The 20,652-nt window shown below is 36.4% G+C and overlaps 1 non-coding gene across 1 annotated transcript; it reads left to right on the top strand.

Annotated features, from left to right (window-relative positions):
* Positions 1 to 5,356: 5,356 nt before the first annotated feature.
* LOC136201770 (small nucleolar RNA R71) lies at positions 5,357 to 5,463 on the top strand. Its single transcript, XR_010674112.1, has one exon. It is a non-coding gene; the product is annotated as a small nucleolar RNA R71 (small nucleolar RNA).
* Positions 5,464 to 20,652: the final 15,189 nt, after the last annotated feature.

Below are 20,652 nucleotides of genomic sequence, written 5' to 3'. Positions count from 1 at the left end.
CGTTCAGAAACTCGTCCAGATACATCATGCCAAAGAATTGAGCATATCTGAATTGCAGAAAACGTTTCCCCTCATCATGGTTATAAATGGGAAACCATGCACCATATCTATCAGAGATATCTATTTTCCTTTTTGGAGAAGAATTTCGTTGTTGAACGTTCTTCAAAGACTTAGTCATGTCTGTGATGGAAAAGAAAAAAATGAAGTCTGTAGGATTTGGGAATTTGAGAAAGAAATTTAGAAAGATGAAGTGAAATGGAAGAAGTCTGATCCTACAGGAATATATAAGAACTATAAGTGAAAGGTTATGTCTGTTAGAAAGAAATAGGTGTCAAAGTGATACCTCTTTGATTTTAACTGACAGAAAATGTAAAGAAAGAATACTGTAAACCCTTACAGTTATTTAAAATGTAATAAGATAGAAAATCTCTCAACTGAGATTCTCGGAATCTCAACTGAGATTTTCAAATCCTGAAACATAGAAAATCTCAACTGAGATTTCTGCACATATAGTTTCTCAATAATACTTAACACTTAATGAAAATTTCAAAACATGACTAAATGAAAATTTTAATGTGAATAAAACTCATTTTGACTTAATGATAATAATAAAAATAAAATTAAAATCAAAGTAAAATAAATTAAAAATAAAAATTGATAAATTAAAAAGAAAACAAAAACATTAAAAAGAAACAAATAAAATTAAAAACATGAAAATCAAAGAAATTAAATTTTGTAAAATTTATCCACGGATTCAATTGCTTGAATTGGAGTTCCGTCAAAATAAATTTTGCAACGATTACCATTGACCTTAAATCGGGCGCCATTAGACTTTTCTAGCTCCAATGTCCCGTAATCAAATGTTTGAACAACCAAAAATGGTCCAGTCCATCTAGATTTTAGCTTACCTGGAAATAATTTTAATCTAGAATTGAAAAGTAAAACCTTATCTCCAACATTAAAGGTTTTAATTTTGATTTTGGCATCATGCCACTTTTTAATTTTCTCCTTATAAATGCTCGCATTTTCGTAGGACAAATAGCGTAATTCATCCAACTCGTTTAAGTCAAACAAACGCTTTTTCCCTGCGCCTTGCAAATCATAATTAAGGGTTTTTATAGCCCAATATGCTTTATGTTCTAATTCAACCGGCAAATGACAAGCTTTACCATAGACTAATTTATAAGGTGTCATCCCGATATGTGTTTTAAATGCAGTACGGTATGCCCATAGTGCATCGTCAAGTTTATGTGCCCAGTCTCTTCTAGAAGACGAAACTGTTTTCTTAAGTATCCATTTGAGTTCTCTATTTGAAATTTCTGCTTGACCATTCGTTTGAGGATGGTACGGTGTAGATATACGATGGTGTACTCTGTATTTTTTCATAAGTGACTCAAAAGCTCTATTTACGAAGTGAGTACCACCGTCGCTTACCATAACTCTAGGAACTCCAAATCGACAGAATATTGAATTTAAAAACTTAACAACTACTTTAGAATCATTTGTCGGGGTTGCAATTGCTTCAACCCACTTTGAAACATAATCTACGGCTACTAATATATAATTTTTGCCAAAAGAAGGAGGAAAAGGACCCATGAAATCAATACCCCATACGTCGAAGATTTCAACTTCCAATATGTTCGTAAGAGGCATCTCATCTTTCCTTCCTATATTCCCCGTTCTTTGACATTTATCACAGCGTATAATAAATGAACGGACATCTTTAAACAGAGTAGGCCAAAAGAATCCGCATTCAAGTATTCTAGCTGCTGTTTTGCTTACGCTATTATGACCTCCGTAAGCACTAGCATGACATTCTATCATTATAGACTCTTGTTCAAACTCACTAACACATCTCCTGAATATTCCATCGCCGCATGTTTTGAACAAGAATGGATCTTCCCAAAAATATTTCTTAACTTCTGAAAAGAATTTCTTCTTTTGCTGGAAAGTCAATCCATCTGGTACAACATGTGCAGCTAAGTAATTGGCTATATCCGCATACCATGGAGTTATGACACTTTGTAATTGCATGAGATGTTCATCGGGGAAATCATCTCGAATGCCTGATGTTTCACCGATGGGACCGTCTTCATCCTCAAGTCTTGATAGATGATCGGCGACCAGGTTTTCAACTCCCTTTTTATCTTTAATCTCAATGTCAAATTCTTGCAATAGTAAAACCCATCTAATAAGACGTGGTTTTGCATCTTTCTTAGCAAATAAATATCGCAAAGCTGCATGATCAGTATAAATGATAACTTTAGATCCTAACAAATAAGATCGGAACTTATCACATGCAAAAACTACTGCTAACATTTCTTTTTCAGTGGTGGTGTAATTTAGTTGTGCACCGGACAATGTGTGACTCGCATAATATATAACATGAAGTTTCTTATCCTTCCTTTGACCTAATACACATCCTACAGCTAAGTCACTCGCATCACACATAATTTCGATAGGTAGATTCCAATCGGGTTTTGATATTATAGGTGTACTGACTAAAGCCGTTTTCAAAGTATTGAAAGCTTGTAAACAATCTTTATTAAAATCAAAAGTTGAATCCTTCATAAGCAAATTAGTAAGTGGTTTGGAAATTACAGAAAAATTCTTTATAAACCGTCTGTAAAAACCTGCATGACCTAAAAATGATCTTACTCCCTTAACAGTGGTTAGTGGGGGTAATTTTTCTATAACTGAAGTCTTTGCTCTGTCCACTTCTAATCCTTTTTCAGAAATCTTATGACCTAAAACAATTCCTTCGTCTACCATGAAATGACATTTTTCCCAATTTAATACTAAATTTGTTTCCTCACATCTAGACAATACTTTATCTAAGTTTTGTAAACACGCATCGAAAGAATCTCCATAAACTGAAAAATCATCCATGAAAACTTCCATTATGTCTTCAATGAAGTCATTAAATATTGTTGTCATACATCGTTGAAAAGTTGCTGGTGCATTACATAAACCAAAAGGCATTCTCCTATATGCAAAAGTTCCGTAAGGACATGTGAAGGTTGTTTTATCTTGGTCATCCGGGTAAATGTAAATTTGAAAGAATCCGGAATAACCATCAAGAAAACAGTAAAATGCATGATCGGCTATCCTTTTGATCATTTGATCAATGAAAGGTAGAGGAAAATGATCTTTCCTGGTTGCTTTGTCTATACAAACCCTCCAACCGGTGGTGGTTCGTGTAGGTATAAGTTCACCTTCATCATTTCTTACAACAGTTATGCCTCCCTTTTTAGGTACACAATGGATTGGACTAACCCATTCACTATCCGAGATCGGATAAATGATTCCATTGTCTAAAAGTTTAGTAATCTCATTTTTGACTACTTCTTTCATGTTCGGATTTAAGCGTCTTTGTCTATCCACTTTAGGTGGCTTATCTTCTTCTAGATGAATTCTATGCATTACTATACTAGGATTAATTCCTTTTAAGTCTGAAATTTGCCATCCCATACTTCCTATCCTATTTCTAACAACTTCTTTCAATTTTTCTTCTTGATCGCTTGTTAATTTGTTAGAAATAATTATAGATAGAGAATCGCTTTCGCCTAAGAAAGCGTACCTCAAATGACTGGGTAACTCTTTAAGATCTAATTTAGGGGGTGTTACAATTGAAGGCAGAACTGGTCCATCTTCTCTAATCAAAGGCTCTGGGTCCTTATCGTCTAATTCCTCATTTACTATAGGTTCAATTATTTCTTCACGTTGAATTATATCATTGACACATTCTTCGACTAAATCAAGTTTCATACAAGCGAATTCCTCCATAGGGCATTTCATCGCTTTGTTCATGTTAAACTCGACCTTATCTTCTCCTATCCTTAAAACTACCTTCCCTTCCGACACATCTACTAGAGCGCGTCCTGTGTTCATAAACGGTCTACCGAAAATTAAAGGGCAATTTACATCATATGCAAAATCTAAGATAACAAAATCGGTAGGAAAAATAAATTTATCGACTTTGACTAAAACATCTTCAATTATACCATACGGCCTTTTAGTGGTTTGATCCGCTAACTGCAAAATCATATTGGTACGTTTGATATCTTCTTCTAAACCTAACTTGTTAAAAATAGACAATGGCATTAAGTTTATACTTGCTCCTAAATCACAAAGACAACTTGGGAATTCAATATCTCCCAACTTACACGGAATAGTAAAACATCCGGGATCTTTGAGTTTAGTGGGCAAATTACTTGATACTATTGAACTACAGTCTTCAGTTAACAAAATGGATGAAATTCCTTCCCAACTGATTTTCTTTGAAATCAAATCCTTTAAAAACTTACCATAGTTAGGAATTTGTGTGATTGCATCCATAAACGTCAAATTGATATGCAAATTTTTAAGTTTATCCAAAAACGTTAGAAGTTGTTTATCATAGTCCTTATTTCGGACTTTGTGCGGAAAAGGTGGTTTGGGTACAAAAGTTTTGGTACCTGTGTCAAATGGTGAATTATTTTTGTTTAATATATCTTCTTTGGACTTTGGTAAATCAGTTCCTGGTAATATTGCATCTTTGGGCATTTCAGGCCCTTGATAATTTTTTCCTGAACGAAGAGTAATAGCCTTCACCTGCTCTTTCGGATTTTCTTCCGTGTGGCTGGGAAGACTTCCCTCTTTTCGGGATGGAATTGATTTAGCAAGTTGACCAATTTGAACCTCCAAATTATGGATGCTAGATGAGTGGTTTTTAATAAGCTGATCGAATTTATTTTCGATCCGTTTAAAACCATCGTCGTGATTACTTATTTTTCCACTGATAGCATCTATAAACTTGTCGATTTTAGAAGATAAAGTGCTAATCGTATCTCTTGACTGATTTTGATAATTAGTGGTACGATTTTGATTAGCACTAACATTATTGTTACTGTTATCTTTCCAGTTAAAGTTAGGATGATTCCTCCATCCAGAGTTATAAGTATTAGAATAAGGATTATTAGTTTGGTTTTGTCATTGGACAAAATTTACCTGTTCGATCTCACTCATATTTTCGTAGTCCACATCCGTTTGGATTGGATTACCATTGGTATCGCGAGGTGCCATAAACTTGTCAATTTTGTGCGATAAAGCAGAAAATTGGGCTTGTAACATCGCGACTGGATCAAGTTCAACTATACCTTTAACTGATGGTGTGGTTGAGGATGATGGTTTTGCTACCGGCATATGTCCACGTTCCGCGGGCCACATACTGCTGTTGATTGCCATTTCCTCCAAAAGTTCTCTCGCTTGGGCTGATGTTTTCTTCATAAATAACCCTCCCGATATAGCATCTAATGAACCCCTAGTTGTAGGATTAAGTCCATTGTAAAATGTTTGCATTAAAAGTTCAGCGGGTAATTGGTGGTGTGGGCATAAATGTTGAAGTTCTTTAAAACGTTCCCAAGTTTCATAAAGGGTCTCATTATCATTTTGAGAAAAAGATGTTAACTCCTTTATGACTCTTGCGGTTTTTGCTAAAGGAAAATATTTAGATAAAAACGCTTGGGCTAATTGTTCCCAAGTGGCAAAAGTTGCGGCTGGCATAGAAGTTAACCATTCTTTGACTCTATCCTTCAAAGTGAAAGGAAAGAGACGAAGTTTGATTGCTTCTACAGTCACATCTGGGATTTTAAAAGTGTCACAAATTTCTAGGAAATTTGTTAAATGGGTGTTAGGATTTTCGTTAGGTAACCCATAAAATGTTACATTATTTTGCAACATATTAAGCAAAGCTGGCTTAATTTCAAATTGATTTGCGGTGATTCTGGGTCTAACGATACTATTGGTTACATCGGCCACACCTGGCCTAGCGTATTCCATAAGTGTAGGTGGGTCTGCCATTTTGTCTGGCTCGGTATGTGTTTTTACTGGGGTCTTATTTTTTTTTCTTGTTTTTCTTATTCGTCCTAAGGGTTTTCTCAATTTCTAGGTCTATAGGGTCTGGTGCAATGCCTGAATTTCGAGAACTGCGCATGAACCTGAAATCTTGCACGAACCGAAACTACCTACAAAAACAGAATTTGATAAATAAATAAATTAATTAGTATATGAAAACTTTTAAAATTATAAAAGTTAGATTAAGTATGTTTAAACCTAGATTCGAAATAAAACACGAAAAATTTAAAATTTTGTCAAAATTTTGGCATTCCCCGGCAACGGCGCCAAAAACTTGTTGAGCGATTTCCGCAAGTGCACGGTATACGCTTGTAGTAATAAAAGATATCGAACCCACAGGGAACGCTTTTTAACTAAATTTTATTTAATTCGGTTTAATCACGTGTTTTAGGTTTAATAAAAGAAATACGTTTAGTTGATTGAATAGGTTTTGGTAAATTAGGATTAGATAGAAAGATTATATCAAGTTTAGAGAACAATTCTGTTTTGGAATTTTGATTACAAAACAGATACTTCCGTAATTGGAATAAAATAGATCTTTATTTTCATAAAGCAAAGTAAACAACTTTAACTTTGTGATATTATGGACATGAAACAATATATCAATTTACTCAATTAAATGGCTTTGAACCGTAGAAATCCCCCTGATCTTGAGATGATTCCTACCTTAATCAAACTAGCGTTTTACTTCTGATAAGCCGCGATCAGCGATCATGTCATCCATAAAAACTAAATTTGTTAAGTGTTCAACAAAGTTCTTATGTGAATAAGATGGAATAGAACGTTTTAATAAAAACACCAATATATCATTTTGAAAATCATTTTGTCAGAACAACATCAAAATAACAATAGTAAGAATATATTGAATAAAGAAGTATATCATTAATCGAAATGTGAATTTTCACAAGTTAACAGAGAAGTAGAAACTTGGATAGCATGGTAACGAAGGCTTTGAGATCCGGGTCGTCAATCTTTCTCTCAAACTTCGTAGGCTTGTCAAACCGTGGGTGCTTCAGCCGTTAATTCTTCTCGCTGGATCTTTGGAATAGAGACTGATCTCGTCTATTACCAGAATGAAAACTAAACTAATACTGTGTTTGTAACTAATCTAAATACAATTCGTGTTCAACACGATTGCTTACAGAAATGAACTCTAACTTCCTGATTCTTTTCTGAATCAGAAACTTTAACATAACAACTCTCTTCTCTAATTTCTCTAACTTTTCCAACATAACCAACCTTGACTTCTGAAATGAATCACTTATTTATAGTTGTTGAAGGGTTGTAAATGATGGGTCGTGTCTGCTGGTGAACGGTTGCTTTTATCCGAACGAACAGACGCGTTTTTACGAAATTAACATGTGTTTAGTGTGCAGGAGGGCTGTCTGTTGCGACTGAGATTCTGAAAATCAATGGGATCAGCTTCAATGGGATCAGCTTCAACAACTTTCAACCCAGAACTTTTACTTTTCTTCTTTAGAGGTTGTTCAGGGGATTCTTCATTTTCTGCTTCGGGCTGAGCTTGCCCTTTCATTTTCTCTGCTGACTTAGGTGTAACCTGAGGTAGGTCAGCATCAATATTCTTTCCTCTGGTCATAGCCCGTTTCTTCCTAGGCACAGCTTCAATATCCTTAGCACATTTTGCAAGTGCTTTTCTCTTCTTCTTTGCCTTAGGGGACTCAGCAGGAACTTCCTCTGGTTCAACTTCTGGCTCAGCATCATCTGCTGCTAGCTCAGTTTCGATTTCTTGTTCAACATCGTTTTCTTCCTCATCTTCCTCAGCATCTTCAACTCCCTTTAAAGGTTGGTTGAATAGCAACCCAAATAACAGAGCCGCAGTTATTTCTGATCCCAAACTTTTAGTCTCAGAGATTGTCTCGATCTTGTGATCTTCAAGGATTTTGGTGATTAGAGAACCTAGTCGAAGTTTCTTACCTCCATGTTGGAGTGCACCAACCAGAAACACAGGCATATTGAGTGGGCAATAGGTTAGCATGTGCCATATAAAGCACTGCTCGAAGTTGGAGGCAGACGAGGCTGAGTTGAGTTTAGGGAAGATGAAGTTGGTGAATATGTAGTGCGCCATCTTCTGGTTTTGCCCCATACTAGTGTTGGGTATTTCTCCTTTGTGATTTTTGGGTTTGCAAAATCCCTTCATCTGGTCAAGCTTTTCCGTTGATACCTTTTCCTTTGTTGTTCTAAACTTGGTTCCTTTGTTAGGCAAGTTGAGTAAGGTTGCCAAGTAGAATGGAGTGATTACAATCTTGTGACCCTTAACGTGCGTCTCCAGATAGTCAGCATCGTCCTTATCAACATGGAGACCGGAGTAGAATTCCTTAACCAACCGAGGATAGGTGGTTCCGGGGAGAGAGAAGAGGCATGTCCACTCGTTCTTCTCAATCCATTCACAGAATGGCTTTTCGGCGGTAATGAAGCTGGGAGAGAACCAGCGGTATTTTAGGACTTTTAGGTTTTTGACTTTCGTGTGAACTTTTACCATGGTTCTAGCCTTGGGTTTTTGTTTTGAGGAGCTTGCTGGATCATCTTGACAGTGTTTGCTCGGAGTTAGAGTAGATTTAGGAGTAGATCTGGGGCTTTCATCGGTGATTATTTTGCCGGAATTTTCACCGGAGATGTTTTGAGTGTTGGACATTTTCAGAGATTTTTCAGGAAGTTTTGAGAGAGAGAGAGATTCTGAATACCAAAGGATTTACACGTGAGAAGTTTTGAGGAGTAATTCTTCCATTTTATATAGATCTAAAACGACCCTATTTATTGAACTAGCCGTTTTTCCTTGGGGCGTTCAACCGACAGAGATTCTGTTATTTATGACATTTTCGGCGCATGGGTTGTCTCATAATTGTTTGCCTTTTCCAGGTGCCAATTATTTACATGTGTTGGCATTTAATGGTGCAAGTGGGTTTTGGCGCAGTTTTTCTAGAAAATGAACCGTTTGTGATACTGAGAACCTAGTTCTTATCAAGGTGAATTCCTAACTTAGTATATGATAGTTCCTCAGTATATGTACCTACTCAGGATAATCACTCAATATGTATGTCAACTCAGTATAGGATGATGTTTCTACATTATAAGCTCAGTAGGTAGTAGTTACTTAATTTACTCAGCATGGCATTTGCACAATGTTCTAATTTTCACTCAGCATGGCAATCATTCAACATTCACTAGAGAATTATTGAAGGGGATTAGACATACCGATAGCTTCCCTTAGTATGTTGAATTTTTCACGTGCCAAAGGCTTGGTGAAGATATCTGCAAGCTGTTCATTTATTGGCACATAGGTCAGATTGATCTCATCTTTTAGTACGTGATCTCTGATGAAGTGATGCCTTATGCTAACATGTTTGATCTTGCTATGTTGGATTGGATTTTTGGACAGATCAATGGCACTCTTGTTGTCACATTTGATCTCTATTGTTTCAGTCTTCACTCCATAATCCTCAAGCTGTTGCTTTATCCATAGAACTTGAGCAACACAGCTTCCGACAGCCACGTACTCAGCTTCAGTTGTAGACAGGGCTACAGATGATTGCTTCTTGCTGAACCAAGATACTAGACAGCTTCCAAGGAAATGACATCCTCCCGAAGTGCTCTTACGTTCTAGCTTATCTCGTCCATAGTCAGCATCAGTATATCCAATGAGTGTGAAGTCATTTGAAGTTGGATACCATAGACTTGCATCAATTGGTCTGCAAATATCTAAAAATTCTTTTTACAGCCGTTAGATGAGATTCTCTGGGGTCAGCTTGATATCTCGCACAATAACATACTGAGTATTGTATATCAGGTCTACTCGTTGTGAGAGAAAGTAGGGAACCTATCATACCTCGATAGAGTTTACTATCTATTAACTTACTTTTCTCATCTTTGCATAGGACAGTATCAGTACCCATAGGGGTTGATATTGGTTTGCAATCTACCATGCTGAATTTCTTTAGCATCTCTTTGGTGTACTTGGACTGACTTATGAAGATACCATTCTTACCTTGCTTGATTTGGAGTCCGAGGAAGAAGTTGAGTTCCCCCCATCATGGACATCTCGAACTCAGTTTGCATCTGTTTGCTAAATTCTTTGCACAAAGATTCGTCAGTAGCACCAAATATTATATCATCTACATATATTTGTGCAAGTAGGGTATGTTTCCCTTTTTTCTTAATGAACAAGGTTGTGTCAGCTTTTCCCCTGACATAGTTCCTGGTTAGCAGGAAGTTGGTCAACCTTTCATACCAAGCTCTTGGAGCTTGTTTTAGGCCGTACAGGGCCTTTTTGAGTTTATAAACGTGGTTTGGAAATTTTGGATCTTCAAACCCAGGAGGTTGATTAACATATACCTCTTCGTTTATGAAACCATTAAGAAATGCGCTTTTAACATCCATTTGGTACAACTTAAAGTTCATGAAACTGGCATAAGCACACAATATATGTATTGCTTCTAACCTAGCAACATGTGCAAATTTTTCCCCATAGTCAATACCCTCTTGCTGACTATAGCCTTGGGCTACAAGTCGAGCTTTGTTTCTTATTACATTTCCATGCTCATCTAGTTTGTTTCTAAACACCCACTTAGTTCCTATAGGCTTTTGATTCCTAGGTTTAGGCACTAAATCCCATACCTCATTTCTGGTGAATTGGTCGAGCTCTTCTTGCATGGCATTGATCCAATATTCATCGTGCTCAGCATCAGCAAAATTCTTTGGCTCATGTATTGAGACGAATGCAACATTGCTGAGGTATTTCCTAAGCTGATCTCTGGTCATCAACTTGTTGTCAGCAGCATCAAGAATGGAATTTTCTGAATGTCCTCTTGGGATTTTTATTTCTTCGGGCAATGTTGAGTCATTGGGAATAGGTGTTTCTACAATCTCTACAGGAATAGATTGGTCAGTAAATGTTATTTCAACTTCTTGTTTACCTTTGGTCAGCCCTTGTATTGATGATTCAGAGGCTCCATTTTGATCAGCGGAAGCTGAGCTTGGTTCATCTTCAATAAGCTGAGTTGACTTTCCTGCAGGGTCAGCTTCATCGAACTCAATATGGATAGACTCTTCTACAACCTGAGTTCGTTTATTATACACTCTATATGCTTTGCTGTTAGTTGAGTATCCTAAGAAGATCGCTTCGTCAGCTTTAGCATCAAATTTTGCAAGATTGTCCTTTGTATTGAGTATAAAGCATTTACACCCAAAAGCACGAAAGTACCCAATGTTGGGCTTTCGTCCTTTCCAAATTTCATATGAGGTTTTCTTAAGTATAGGTCTTACTAGAGCCCTATTCACTATAAAGCATGCTGTGTGGACAGCTTCACCCCAGAAGTACTTTGGAAGCCTATTTTCGCTCAGCATGGTTCTAGCAATTTCGACAATAGTTCTATTCTTCCTTTCAACAATCCCATTCCATTGAGGTGTTCTAGGAGCAGAGAAATTGTGCTCAATACCACTGGTTTCACAGAATTCATCAAACTGTTGGTTTTTGAATTCTCCACTGTTGTCACTTCTAATATGAGCTACTTTTAGGTCTTTGTCAATTTTAAGTTTCTTAATAAGTGTAGTAAACATCTTAAAAGTTTCATCCTTGCTACTCAGCAAGATGATCCAAGTGTACCGAGAGAAATCATCTATAATGACCAAGGAAAATTTCTTACCTCCCAAGCTGAGTGGCTGGATAGGTCCGAAAAGATCCAAGTGTAGTAATTCTAATGGTCTCTTGGTTGAGACAATATTTTTACTTTGAAATGACTTTTTGGTTTGTTTCCCTTGCTGACAAGCTTTACATAATTGATCTTTCTCAAATTTTAATTTGGGTAATCCTTCAACTAATTGCTTTTTAGCTAATTTGGCAAGAAGGTCCATGCTGACATGCCCAAGTCTTCTATGCCATAGCCAGGAGTTATCCTCTTTAGACACTAAGCATATGTTTTTAGAAAACTGTTTTTCTAAATTTAGCATGTATACATTATCTATACGAGGGGCAGTTAAAATCAATTCATTTATGTTCCCCTCGAGTATTTGACACTTAGTGTCGTCGAATACAACCTTTCTGCCGCTCTTGCAAAGCTGAGCTACACTCAGTAGGTTGTATTTGAGACCTTTGACTAAGGAGACAGACTCAATAGTTGGGTTACCTCCGATAGTACCTGAGCCGACTATCTTACCCTTCTTATTGTCTCCGAAGCTTACACTTCCACCTCGTTTAAGCTCTAGTGTGATGAATTGTGTTTCATCACCCATCATATGTCTTGAGCATGCGCTGTCTATGTACCAAAGTTTTGACTTCTCCACGTATGTCAAGCTGACCTGCATTTTAAACTATTCATCTTTAGGTACCCAATTCTTTTTGGGTCCTTTCTTGTTAGTATAAACAGGTGCAAAATCATATTTTAGTTTCTGACGACATACTTTTAGAGTGTGGCCATTTTTACCATAAAAGTCACAATAAACTACCCTTTGAGGGTGATGCTGAGTGTGGTCAGCATTGTTATGTTGAGCATGCCAACATACCTTAGTGGTATGTCCTTTTCTTCCGCAGAAGTCACATTGGACAATCCGCTTGTTGAACCAACACACATCTTTTGTGTGTCCTCTTTTCCCCAACATTCACACTAGGTGAATTGTTTATGCTGACTAGTACTTGAGTACTCAGCATGGGATTTATGTTTATTTGAGCCTTTTACTTGACTCTGTAGGGTTGTAATGTCCTTTCTAAGTCTCTTTGACTCAGATTGAACCTCTGTGACAAACTTATGCATTATTTGAATGTTGTTATGTCAATCTGCATTGTCTTGGAGGAGATATCTGAGATCACTCAGCTTGACCTCTTCAATCTCGTCACACCGCCTGCCGAGTGATTTGATTTTCTTGTTACACTTTTTAGTTAGAGTGTATAAATCACTCAAGGCATTTACCATCTCATTTCTAAGCAAAAGTAGGGATGTTACCTCATTGTTGTGTTCCTCCTGGTCAGTTTCGTCAGAGAGATCAGCTTGCTCAGATTGAGAGTGTTCAGCATCATCCGCCATGAAGCATATGTTTGCCGTTTCATTTGCATCAGCTTCGGATGATGTTGATTCGTCACTGTCACTCCATGTTGCTACCATTGCCTTGTTGTTTCCCTTCTTATCTCTTTTTAGGTTTGGGCAGCTTGACTTGATGTGCCCAGTTTGGTGGCACTCAAAACATGTGACGGACTTGGAGCTGTCCTTCTTATATTTATCACTAGACTTTGTACCTCTCACCTCTCTTGTATGGCCGTTTGCTATTTCTGTCATTTCTTCTGAACAGCTTTTTCATCTTTCTAGTAAACATAGCCATTTCCTCATCATCAGTAGACTCAGCTTCTGTGGAGTCAGCTTTCATCACTAGAGATTTCTGTTTCTTATCTTCAGATTTTTCTTTTGCCTCAAAGTTTTTCATAGAGATCTCATGGGTCAGCAGGGATCCGATCAGCTCATCATATTTGTAAGTAGTCAAGTCCTGAGCTTCTTCTACAGCTGTTTTCTTTGCTTGCCAACTCTTAGGTAAACTTCTCAAGATCTTCATCACTTGTTCTTCTTCAGTGAAATTCTTTCCAAGCCTTTTAAGCTCATTTATAATATTTGTGAACCTTGAGTTCATTTCAAAGATGTCTTCGTTCTCGTTCATCTCGAACAGCTCGTAGAGTCTCATATGCTGATTGACTTTTGACTCCTTAACTTTACTAGTGCCTTCATAGGTTACTTCAAGCTTTTTCCAAATCTCCTGTGCTGACTCACAACCTGAAATCTTATTGTATTCTGCAGCATCTAAAGCACAGTGAAGCATATTTATAGCCGAAGCATTATTTTGTAATTTTCTGAGGTCATCCTCTGTCCACTCAGCTTCGCTCTTAACAATTTTCTCATTGTTAACAGTTTTATAGGGCACATGTGGACCTTGAACAATTACAAGCCATGCACTCATGTTTGTGGCTTGAATAAAGTTTTTCATCCTATTCTTCTAGAATGTATAATTAGATCCAAAGAATAGGGGAGGTCTAGTGATTAACAATCCCTCAGGGAGTATTTGTGTAGTTTGGTTCCCTGGAAGGAAACGAGTGCTGTTCTCAGCCATTTATGGGGATCCGCTCAAGATAGTTATATCTTTGAGTAGTGAGCTTAGGCTCTGATACCACTTGTTGGTCCCGTGTGATTAGTTCCAAGAGGGGGGGGGGGTTAGGAACTAATATAACTTTTTCGTTTAATTAATATGCTGACTTAGTTATTTGGTGAGTTTGTCAACTCAGCTTTTGGTCAGTTTGGCCAGATATGTTACAAGACAGCTTCGGCCAGATATTGACTAAGGCTGTTTTATTTGTAAGTTAGATATTGACACTCTTGGAGGTCAGTTTCTAACTCAACACTTGAAATAACTTAGAATCAACTTTAAAACAATTTTGTATGCTGAATAAACTTAACACACAACACATGCAAATATATATATCGAGAGAGAGTTTAGAGATTACTCAGTATCACTTATCCTGGTTCGGCCTCTCCGCCTACGTCCAGTCCCCAGAGTCCTCCAGGCTTTTAGAATCCAATACTGAGCTCTTTAAAGGTAGAGCACAAACCGATTACAAGGCAGTTGAATATGCAAGAGTACCTTCCTCTATTCGTCTACTCAACTCCTACTAAGTGCTACAACCCAGCACCTAGATTTCTCTACCACTTAATGTTTACAACCAAACACTCAGCACAACACTCTCAATGTTACAATTGATAAACACTTGTTCCTTTTCAAATGAAGAACACTTTAGAAGATTACAAGTAATCACTCTAGCATTTACACAAAGAATGGAAGATGGGTGTAAGATCTCTTTTTGTATCTAAGTGCTTTTGTATCTTTTCTCTTCTTGTACTTTTCTTTTTGTAAAAACGGCTTATGATCCAAGAAGTTCGATTGTCCTTATATAGGGAAAATCTGTGATGGATCATTTTGAAATGATTTAGCCATTGCTGTTAAAACGGCTCTTTTAGGGGACAGATTCTGGTCAGCTTCAGACTGTTCCGTCCATTCCCTTCCTCTGCTTTCCTTCAGACGTCAGGTTTGTCTTCTTACGTCTGGCTTGTCTTTTTATGCCAGTCGTCCTTTACCAATAATCCATTGACCCATACATCTCGGAATGTGTCTTCTGCGTATTTTCAAGGATTCAATTATTGGTACAGAGGGGCGGTAATCATTGTCTTTTAGCAAACGACTTTTTCATGCTGCCCTGAAGAATCACTCAGCTTCTACTACGTAAATCATTGTCTTTGGCAATTCCTAGGCTAAGTATGTTTTTAGTCAGCTCAGCTTCGTAAGACAGTTGTTGTTGCTGTTTCTTATGCTGGGTTGCATTTCGCTTCTCTTTGTTGGACTTTTATGTTTTAGTCTCTTGATGCTAAGGTTGATTCCACTCAGCTTGATACTTTAGGCTTCTATGTTGACCTTCATTCTACTTAGCTTGTTTTGTTCATCTCATGCTGACTGCTTCCTGTCTTACTTTTTATATTTATCTTTATTTGTATTCATACTCAACATTGAACAAACGGATTAGTACAATTAAAATAAAGCACTTAAATTTAATTGTCTTTTAATCATGGATGATTTTGTCAAATCAAAATCTTGTGGAAAGGTGTTTCAACAAAGTGTTTATTTAATTATCTAATTAGGAATCTTATTCGGAATAAGATTCCAATTATTTAATTACCTAACACAACTGGGATTAGGATTTAGAGAAGTCTATAAACAGACTCCCTAACCCCATAAATTCGGCCAACACAAATAAGAAGAGGAGGAATCGTTCTGTCGTCGTCTCGGCTAATTTACTTTGTTTCTTACTCCCTCTTTGATCTCGTATCGATTTCTGTTAGACGCAATCATTGCGATTTTTATACTTTAAACGTTGATTACTGATTAGTTTTATTTTTCTGTATTGAACAAAAACGTTCGTTGCTCACGAGTTGATAATAAGAAGTTGTGGGCACTTCGTTTGCAACGGTAGATAGTTCTTCACTAAAGGTATTACTTTCTATCCTTCTTTATATGAAATAACAATTAACAGATCTTGGAAAAGGGAAATATATAAAATAGATAAAATTTTATTATTCCGTTACGCCTAGACTTGTCTATTTTCCTACAGTATTTTTATAAAGCAAAATTATGCATGAATGAATTTACATTTACCTATCATGGTTAGTGTATTTGGTGGTTATGTGCCTGGGTTTATCCTCATTGTTCAAAACATCAAGCAAATGATTGAAACGTTCAGCGGATGGGAAGTCTGCTTGTTCTATGCATAATTCAACATTAGTACATAGCCAAATTGGTTATAACATTAGTCTTCTTATTCAGTGGAGGAATTAATGTTTTTTGCTTTCTCATTCTTATCAACAATATCATTGTTGGATCTAGTTAGGCAAGGGAAAGATTAAATGAAGAGAAATAAGGTAGAGAGAGGAGTTAGAGAGAGAAATGAAAAGGAGGAAGGAGGAAGAATGGGGTATAAAAGTAATCTTATATTAGGTGGTCAAAATTTGACTTTTTGACAGGTCAAACTCCTGATGTGGCGCGTTGACTGGTCATTTTTACCTTATGTACATTAAAGTGAGAGGTCACCTATAAGTTTGTACATATTAGTGAGACAAATTGAAGGTTGTACACCAAAGCGTGAAATGAGGCAAATGTTGTACACCATTAATGAAATTTATCCTATGATTAATCAAATAAAAGTAGTTAAAAAGTTGAAAAGGAGTCTCCTAAGGGGTTATGAAAAGCAAGAAAATAAAATAAATGAAAAGTTAATTCTAAAGGGATTTGTTTCATCATCTATTTCTTCTAACCAAAATGTGCGGACTTAATATGGTATTTAGTGTAACACCCCGATCCAATACCATGTAAATATTGTCCGCTCTGGCCCAATTCCAACACATTGGGCCTCACGGCTTTAAAACGCGTCTGCATGTATTGGATTCACATCTTACTAATAAGCCCCAATCACTCCCTCTCCACTTCCGATGTGGGATTCAGTTCATTCCTGCCCCCATCGCCATCCCTTAGGGCCGCTCCTTGCTCAGGCCTTCTTACCCCGGCGCCACCCACTCTGGACCGGGTCGTTACAGGCCCACCAGCTTCCGCCTAGTTCGTCCCCGAACCACACATCGTACGTGGAGAGTCGGCTCTGATACCATAATGTAACACCCGTGTCAAAAACCATTTTATTTAATTAACATTTAGCTATAATAAACAGTTAAAACATCATTAAAACAAACAGTTGTTTTGAACACGCCGATCTATTAATTGATCACAACTTTACACCTTAAAACTTACAATAAGTCTATATTTCATACTATAGACTGCAACATAGTTTAACATACTGATCATCCTTGCCGCTAGTCAATTATTACTTTTAACCTGAAAAGAAAACTGGTGGAGAGTGGGGTGAGCTTGGTGGGCTCAGTAAAATAGCTAATTATATACATAACTCAACCACACGCGCATACAATTCAGTTTACATACATTTAATAACTAATAGGTGACCAAGCATCAAAACACGGCCTTTATTATTTATTTATTAGTATCTGTTTTTAGGGCCCCACTTGTCACGAGGAGATATACCCAATGGTTCATCGGTCAATTCAAACAATCACAGTCTCATCATATTATTATATATCAACAGCACAGGATACCATTCCACGTCAGGTATCCCCGCACCACTCTGGTGCGTAGCAAAAACAGCACAGAATATCTCCTGCATCCCGAGATACTCCGACACTAGCCTCAAGGACAAGTGCCTAGCAAATCATATATCCACTCAAACATATATACCATCAATTAACCATTGAATATATCTTCGTCATGACAAGCTATAATTATCATCTTTTTCTTTCTTTACCGAACACCTCTTACATTCGTTTTTCTCAATAATAATTATTTCATAACATTTAATATCACACTATTATTATATGCCTCTAGCCATATTAAGTAAGCAAATCACAACGGTCACGTAGTTTCAACCATCATCATAGATGTCATCAACCGTTTCATATTTACAAACTTAACACATCAATCAACAACCCAATATAATAATTATAAACTTAGCAATCAGATACACTGAATCTCTAAATAAACATTATTATGCATATAATTAACCACTTACCTCTATTTCGAAACAGAGTGCTAAATTAGCAAGTGATGATGATCATCTATCTTCAATTCATACATCGTTTCCTATCTAGAACAATAAAAAGAAATTTTCTGGAGTATCAATGTGGTGGTTTGCGGCCTCCCCTCTCCCCCTTTTCTCAAAACCGAATTCCTCCTATGTATCCATAGGGAAAAGAGTTGTAACCTAATTAAAATTGATTTGTTTTTTAAATATAATTATTACTTATCTTCTAATATAAATATTTATTTGTGTTATATTTCAATACAAACACATTATACTCAACAATTAGTAATATATCTTAGCACAAACCTATTACTCTTTCAACAAATAAAAATGCTGATTTATTACGAATTTTTCTTTTCAATATAACTATATAATATTTTTTTTAGATAAATAATAAACCTTAATTAATTAATTTAAAAACCCAATTTTAAAGATTTAAATGCATGAATATAATATTGACCCCCTTTTTTCCGGGCGTTACATTTAGTGCAATACACACACAAGAAAAGTAAAACTTTTTTATGTTCGTTCTCTAGGCTCGAAAATAATTCACACAATACTAGGTTATTTTGTGTTTTCAAACTTCCATAAAAGTTCAAGTTCGGTCGTATATGCCTTTAATAGTTAGCCTATGAACTAAGGAATCAGATGTAGACTAATTATCACGAAGTAGACTTAATGCGGTCCTAGTGTTTTAAGTGTACAAATAGCATTGTTCGAGTCTTACACTAAAACTAATTGTCATGTCAAATTCAAATTCGGGTTTATATCTAACTATAGGGCAAATAATGAAGCTTAATTTCAGATGGAGCAGACAACGTGCTTCCAGCAAACCCTAAACCCTAAACCCCAGCAATGTGCTTCCAGAACAGAATGATTAGCAAAATATTCTAGAAGCACACTTTCTCCCTAGTGTGCTTCCAGGACATTTGGGAGAGATTGTGCTTCTAGAAAATTTGCTAAGAAGTTCAGAAGCAAAAGGAACTAGAACATTTGATCTTCACCATCTTCATCATATCCCAATCACCCCTCGCTATAATTGATGCCTTTGTATTTAAGATAAATGGATCACTGTGATTGATGCCTTTGTATTCAACCTTCACAAAAATTAAGTCATTTTAGGTAAATAATGAAAGAAACGCTTCGCAGAGACCGAATCTGCGAAGAGAAATACACCTAAAAAGAAATGATTTTTGCTTTGTAAAAAGCAAATCTGCGAAGAGAAATACACCTGAAAAAGATGATTTTACTTCGTAGAAAGTGAATCTGTGAAGTTTGCGAAGAGAAAAACAAGCTAAAAAATGATGATTTTGCTTCGCAAAATGTGAAGCCAAATCATTCTGCGAAGTTATCTTCTAGAGAAAATACTACTTCAGAGGATGATTTTTCTTCGTAGGCTTCGCAAAATGTGACGCAAACTCATTTTGCGAAGCCATTTTCTGGAAAGAGAGGAAGATGAAACATGAGAAATACAGTAGATACTTACCTTATTTCCGTCTTTTGCCATTGAAATCGACAATAAACAAATGATAAACGCAGAAGAACGTCGAATACGATACCTTTGATTCGCACAACAAGAAAGAAACAAAGAGACGAAGAAGAAACACGAAGATGAAGAACCATGCCTTCACAAAAATAGAGAGACAAAGAGAGGAAGAATAGACAGGATGATGAAAAAATGGAGGTGATTCCCACAATATAAAGGAAGGGGAAGATGAAACGATGAAACCGATAAAAAAGAAAGGAAAAGATGAAAGGTTTAGGGTATTTTGGAAAAGTCACAAATATATAATCTAGATATATAATGGTACGGGTAATTGGTATAAATATGTAAATAGCCTCCCATTTGATCCAATTTTATAATTTTTCTTTTTTAATTAAACATGTGTAAATGGCTAACCGGACCAAATCGCTCAACCGGACCAATTTACGGTTGATCCGACCGATTCAAACGGTTCAATCTGATTTATTGAAAATCTATTGAAAACTAGTAGCAATCGGACCAAAGACCTAACCAATTTGCAGTCGAACCGGCCGGTCCCATCCGGTTTTCATAACATTACATATTTACACCAACATGTTGAATACCTTGCAAAACAAATACAAACTATATTTCAGATCAGGGTGTGTTCACGCTTACTTTGTTTTTGACAAAGTAAATTTAACTTTGTTTTTTCCACCATTGGATGAACTTTGTCAAATTTCACCATCATCCAATGGTGGAAAAAACAAAGTAAGCATAGTCTAACCCTTCAGGTCATCATGTTGTCGAAGCAACAACCTCGATGAATATAATTAATATATCATTTAGGCTTAATACCTTCCGAACCCCCTCAAGTTGTCCCAATACTGCAACTGACCCTCCGAACTTAGACTTTTGACAACTAACCCTCTCAACTTACTTATTTGGAACAAAGAACTCCTCAAATTGCTCAATGGGAACAAATAACTCCTTAAGTTACTTATTTAGAACAAATAACCCTTAAACCAAAAAAAAACATTCAATATAATATCACATCAGAAATAAAAGATTTCAAGTTATCGGTTGCTACATATAATATTACCCGGATGTGATTTGA

Source organism: Euphorbia lathyris, chromosome 7, assembly GCF_963576675.1.
Source record: "Euphorbia lathyris chromosome 7, ddEupLath1.1, whole genome shotgun sequence".
NCBI lineage: Eukaryota > Viridiplantae > Streptophyta > Magnoliopsida > Malpighiales > Euphorbiaceae > Euphorbia > Euphorbia lathyris.
Note: the sequence above shows the minus strand (reverse complement) of the source record. Positions and strands in the feature narration are given on the sequence as shown.